Raw genomic sequence first — 6874 nt, 5'->3', positions numbered from 1 at the left:
CGTCCATGTACGGTTAACGGGGTATGATGCAGGCTCTCGACTCGAGCCAGGCTTTATCAATCGAGCACATAGCACATAGATCAATAGAATTCTAAGGAACCCCATTGTTCTGTATGAGGCATCAAATGATTCCTACTAAAAGCCCCCTAAGGGGACTAAAAGTGTAAAAAAAAAAATAAAAAAGTTTAAAAAAGTTTAAAAACACACACACATTAACCCCTTATTAAAAGTTTAAATTACCCCCCCCCTTTTCCCAAATTCCATATAAAAAATATATAAAAATAATAAAAATCTACATATGTGGTATCGCCACGTGCCCAAATGTCTGAACTATAAAAATATATCGTAAAATAAACCGCACGGTCAATGGCGTACGCGCAAAAAAATTCTAAAGTCCAAAATAGCGTATTTTTGGTCACTTTTTATACCATTAAAAAGGAATAAAAGGCAATCAAAAAGTCCGATCAAAACAAAAATGGTACCAATTAAAACTTCAGATCACTGCGCAAAAAAATTAGCCCTCATACCACCCTGTATACGGAAAAATAAAAAAGTTATTGGGCTCAAAAGAGGACAATTTTAAATGTATACATTTTCGTGCATGTAGTTATGATTTTTTCCAATAAGCCCTCATATGGATTATTTGGTGCAAAATTAAAAGGGTTATGATTTTTAAAAGGTAAGGAGGAGAATACAAAAGTGCAAAAACAGCTTGGTCCTTAAGGAGTTAAGTCCCAGGACGTCAGGGCATACCTGTACGCCCTGGGTCCTTAAGGGGTTAATGGACTTTCCGCTGCTCTGTTCACACTGAGGAATTTCTGCTACCGTGTTTCTCCGAAAATAAGACCGGGTCTTATATTAATTTTAGTCACAAAAAACACACTAGGGCTATTTTCAGGGTAGGGCTTATTTATTTATGGTATGGGGGGCTGCAGCAGTGTGGAGGATGGGGGGGGGGCTGCAGGAGTGTGGAGGATGGGGGGCTGCAGCAGTGTGGAGGATGGGGGGCTGCAGGAGTGTGGAGGATAGGGGGCATCCTCCACACTCCTGCAGCCCCCCATACTCCTTCAGCCCCCCATCCTCCCCTGTCGTCCTTCACACTCCTACCATACCCTACAGCAGTGTTTCCCAACCAATGTCCTCCAGCTGTTGCAAAACTACAACTCCCAGCATGCCCGGACAGCCAAAGGATGTCCGGGCATGCTGGGAGTTGTAGTTTTGCAACAGCTGGAGGCACACTGGTTGGGAAACACTGCCCTACAGTGCCCCCCACCCCTCTGCCATAATAAACTTGGGTATCGGTACTCATTTCACTTTCTTACCGTACCCTGCAGCGAGATCTTCTCCTGTAGCTTACCGCAGCAGCCGGGGGCAGGGACACGTCCGTGACGTCGGCCGTGCATACGCGCTGACGTTTTAGAACGTCAGCGTCCCTGCCCCGGCTGAATTACGGTAAGCCGCGGGACCAGCCAAAGGAGGCGGGGGGGTGGCCGAGGGGGGCTGTGGGGTCTGCGTGCATTACGCGGGTGGTCGAGGGGGATGTGGAATCTGCGGGCATTACCGCACTGTGATGGCCGGGCGTGGTGTCGGGTCTGCGGGCATTACTGTGGCGGCCGGGGGGGGGGGGCTATGGAGTCTGCGGGCATTACTGTGGGGTCTGCGGGCATTACTGGCGGCCGTGGTCCGGATCTGGACCGTGGTCCGCCAGCAGATTACCCCTGAACTAGGTCTTATTTTCGGGGTAGGGCTTATATTGCAGCCCTACCCCATAATCCTGCTAGGGCCTACTTTCGGGGTAGGGTTTATTTTCGGGGAAACACGGTAGCAGAATTCTGACGCTGAATTCTGTCCCACCTGAAGAATGAACATGTTCTATTTTAAGGCAGAACAGAATTCAGCGTCAGAAAAGTAGAATTGATTAGCCTCCTCCTTCATTTCTGCGTGGAAATTCTGCCCGAATTCCACATGAATTCTGCTCAAATTCCACGCAAATTCCGCACGAATTCTGCACAATGGCTAAAAAGACAGAAGGCAACAATTTCCTGACCGAAATTATTCCTTGTGAATTCCTCAGTGTGAACTTACCCTTAAAGGGTTAGGTATAATCCTTAACCCCTTAAGGACACATGACGTACTGGAACGTCATGTGTCAGCTCCCGATCTATAACGCGGGGCCACGGCGGGACCCGTGGCTAATAGCGCGCGGCATTGATCACGCGGCATTGATCAAGGTGCCGTGCGCTATTAACCCTTTAGACACGGCGTTCAAAGTTGAAAACCGCGTCTAAAGTGAAAGTGAAACCATGCCAGTTACCTCAGGGAGCTGTTCGGGATAGCCGCGGTGAAATCTCGGCATCCCGAACAGCTTACAGGACAGCTGGAGGGTCCCTACCTGCCTCCTCGCTGTCCGATCGCCGAAAGACTGCTCAGTGCCTGAGATCCAGGCATGAGCAGTCAAGCGGCAGAATCATCGATCACTGGTTTCCTATGAGAAACCAGTGATCAATGTAATAGATCAGTGTGTGCAGTGTTATAGGTCCCTATGGGAGCTATAACACTGCAAAAAAACTACTCCTTCCCTATTAAAAGTTTGAATCACCCCCCTTTTCCCATAAAAAAAAAAAAAACTGTGTAAATAAAAATAAACATATGTGGTATCACCGCGTGCGGAAATGTCCGAATTATAAAATATATCGTTAATTAAACCGCACGGTCAATGGCGTACGCGCAAAAAAATTCCAAAGTCCAAAATAGTGCATTTTTGGTCACTTTTTATATAATGAAAAAATGAATAAAAAGCGATCAATAAGTCCTATCAATGCAAAAATGGTACCGTTAAAAACTTCAGATCACGGCGCAAAAAATTAGCCTCATACCGCCCCATACACGGAAAAATAAAAAAGTTATAGGGGTCAGAAGATGACAATTTTAAACGTATTAATTTTCCTGCATGTAGTTATGATTTTTTCCAGAAGTACGACAAATTCAAACCTATATAAGTAGGGTATCATTTTAATCGTATGGACATACAAAATAAAGAGAAGGTGTAATTTTTTACCGAAAAATGTACTACGTAGAAACGGAAGCCCCAAAAAGTTACAGAATGGCGTATTTTTTTTTCAATTTTCACAATGATTTTTTTTTCCCTTTCACCATAGATTTTTGGGCAAAATGACTGACGTCATTACAAAGTAGAATTGGTGGCACAAAAAATAAGCAATCATATGGATTTTTAGGTGCAAAATTGAAAGAGTTATGATTTTTTAAAGGCAAGGAGCAAAAAACGAAAATGCAAAAACGGAAACCCCCCCGGTCCTTAAGGGGTTAAAGGGGTACTCCGGTGCTTAGACATCTTATCCCCTATCCAATGGATAGGGGATAAGATGCCTGATCGCGGGAGTCCCGCCGCTGGGGAACCCTGGGATCTTGCATGCGGCACCCCGTTTGTAATCAGTCCCCGGAACGCATTCGCTAAGGACCTGATTACCGGCGACCACAGGGCGGCGTGTGACGTCACGCTCCGCCCCTCAATGCAAGCCTACGGGAGGGGGCGTGATATCCTTTGGATAGGGGATGAGATGTCTAAGCACCGGAGAACCCCTTTAAGGGGTTAAGTATGAGGGCATCTAAAGACTATATTCTGTCCATCCGTAGTATACTATTGTTTTAGGTCCGGTCAGGAAACAACATATGGGTCAAAAATGAGACGACCGGAGTCACCGTTTGACTCCTGTTGGCTCATTAAAGCAAATGGATTTCAGCGCTGGCCCGGCTGGGGTACGGGAAAGCCCGGTTTGCCCCTCCCCCAGCCGGATTCGGCACCTGTAGTGTAAAACCGAGATGTGAATGCAGCCTAAACCGTATGCAACCGGACATCCGTTTTCAAACCGCATATGGTCTAAAACCGAACAGAGGTCTATACGGTTGTACACTGTTGTATACGGTTCGGTCCGGTTTTGAGACATAGGTTTTTTTTTAACAAAAAACCTGATACGGGAACCGTATTGCAAAAACGAGATGTGAATGCAGCCTTAGGCTGCATTCACATCTCGTTTTTGCAATACGGTTGCCATATCCGGTTTCATTGAAAAAACGTATCGAAACGTATTGCAAACCGTTTATATAGACATTTAATTGTATACCGTATGCCAACCATAGTATCAGATTGTGTACGTTTTGCATCATTTACGGTTTTATATGGTTTTTAACAGTACACCAAACTGTAGTCTACTACGGTTTTGTGTCCCGGTCAAAAACCGTATCCAACCTGTATGCGGTTATTTTAAAATGGAGTTCTATATTTTATTTTTTTTTTGGGGGGGGGGGGGGGGGGGGGAATTCAATAAAAAGAAAAGAACTTTATTTAAAATGTTGACAAACATAAAACCGTATTCCCCTTTTTTTTTTCAAGGAAAACGTATTAAAACATATGCAAACGGACATCTGTTTTCAAACCGTATACGATTTAAAAACGTGAGGAGGCATATATGGTTGCATACGTTTCGGTCCGGTTTGGAGACATACGTTTTTTGGACAGAAACGGGATACGGCAACCGTATTGCAAAAACGTGATGCGAATGCAGCCTTAGCCTTAGGGTCCATGCACACCACGTTTTTGCTATCCAGTTCCCGTATACGGTTTTCCTTCAAAAACCGTACTAAAACGTATTGAAAACCGGATGTATTGACTTAACATTGCAAAACGTATTGCAAACGCATCATACGGTTATGTCCGTTTGGCGACTTTTACGGTTGGGCCCGGATTTTCAGCTGTGTTCGCAACCAGAATATACAGCGTTTTTAGGTCCGGTTGACCAACCGTATCATAATCGGATACGTTTTTATTAACATGAAAGTCAATGAGAACCGGACTAAACCGTATGAGTGTACGGTTGTATCCGTTTTAATCCCTCCATTTTTATTATTGCACATGCGCAATGCAAGCCGAAAACACCACCCACCTTCTAGAATGTTCTTTCTGGAAATAAACTTTATTTAAAAACAAAGCGAACATTGACAGACGTATACATTTTTTTAGGGTGAAAACGGATACAACCGGATTAAACCGTACATCACGATTCAAACCGGATACAGGTTGATCTATGTGCACACGGTTTAACCCCTTAAGGACGCAGGACGTAAATGTACGTCCTGGTGCGGTGGTACTTAACGCACCAGGACGTACATTTATGTCCTAAGCATAACCGCGGGCATCGGAGCGATGCCCGTGTCATGCGCGGCTGATCCCGGCTGCTGATCGCAGCCAGGGACCCGCCGGCAATGGCCGACGCCCGCGATCTCGCGGGCGTCCGCCATTAACCCCTCAGGTGCCGGGATCAATACAGATCCCGGCATCTGCGGCAGTACGCGATTTGAATGAATGATCGGATCGCCCGCAGCGCTGCTGCCGGGATCCGATCATTCAGAACGCCGCACGGAGGTCCCCTCTCCTTCCTCCATCCGGCTCCCGGTGTCTCCTGCTCTGGTCTGTGATCGAGCAGACCAGAGCAGAAGATGACCGAAAACACTGATCTGTTCTATGTCCTATACATAGAACAGATCAGTATTAGCAATCATGGTATTGCTATGAATAGTCCCCTATGGGGACTATTCAAGTGTAAAAAAAAAATTTAAAATGTAAAAGTAAAAAAAAAGTGAAAAATCCCCTCCCCCAATAAAAAAGTAAAACGTCCGTTTTTTCCTATTTTACCCCCAAAAAGCGTAACATTTTTTTATAGACATATTTGGTATCGCCGCGTGCGTAAATGTCCGAACTATTAAAATAAAATGTTAATGATCCCGTACGGTTAACGGCGTGAACGAAAAAAAAAAAAAAAGTCCAAAATTCCTACTTTTTTAATACATTTTATTAAAAAAACAAATTATAAAAAATGTATTAAAAGTTTTTTATATGCAAATGTGGTATCAAAAAAAAGTACAGATCATGGCGCAAAAAATGAGCCCCATACCGCCGCTTATACGGAAAAATAAAAAAGTTATAGGTCATCAAAATAAAGGGATTATAAACGTACTAATTTGGTTAAAAAGTTTGTGATTTTTTTTAAGTGCAACAATAATATAAAAGTATATAATAATGGGTATCATTTTAATCGTATTGACCCTCAGAATAAAGAACACACGTCATTTTTACCATAAATTGTAAGGCGTGAAAACGAAACCTTAGAAAATTAGCAAAATTACGTTTTTCGTTTTAATTTCCCCACAAAAATAGTGTTTTTTGGTTGCGCCATACATTTTATGATATAATGAGTGATGTCATTACAAAGGACAACTGGTCGCGCAAAAAACAAACCCTCATACTAGTCTGTGGATGAAAATATAAAAGAGTTATGATTTTTAGAAGGCGAGGAGGAAAAAATGAAAACGTAAAAATTAAATTGTCTGAGTCCTTAAGGCCAAAATGGGCTGAGTCCTTAAGGGGTTAATACGGTTGAGTCCGGTTTTTGCCTATCCCTTTTTTACAAAAAAAAACTGATACGGGAACTGGATAGCAAAAACGTGGTGTGCATGCACCCTTAGGCTGGGTTCACACCACGTTTTTCAAATACGGTAACCGTATACGGTTTTCCGCAAAAAAACGTATACGACCGTATCCGAAACCGTATGCATAGAGAATACATTGTAAACCGTATTCCAAATGTTGTGTACGGTTGCATCCGTTTTGCCTCGGATACGGTTTTGCCGATCTTTCAACCGTAGGCAAAAACGCTGTCGACCACGTTTTTGCCTCTGGTTGGAAAACCGTATGCGAACCGTTTGCGGTTCTTTTAACATTGTTGTCTATGAGAACCGTACACAGAATTTCAGAATACGGTTGCACACGGTTTTTCTAATCCGTTTTTGGAGTTGACAC

This window comes from Hyla sarda, chromosome 6 (assembly GCF_029499605.1).
Source record: "Hyla sarda isolate aHylSar1 chromosome 6, aHylSar1.hap1, whole genome shotgun sequence".
NCBI lineage: Eukaryota > Metazoa > Chordata > Amphibia > Anura > Hylidae > Hyla > Hyla sarda.
The sequence above is the reverse complement of the archived record's forward strand: the minus strand, read 5'-3'. Positions refer to the sequence as shown.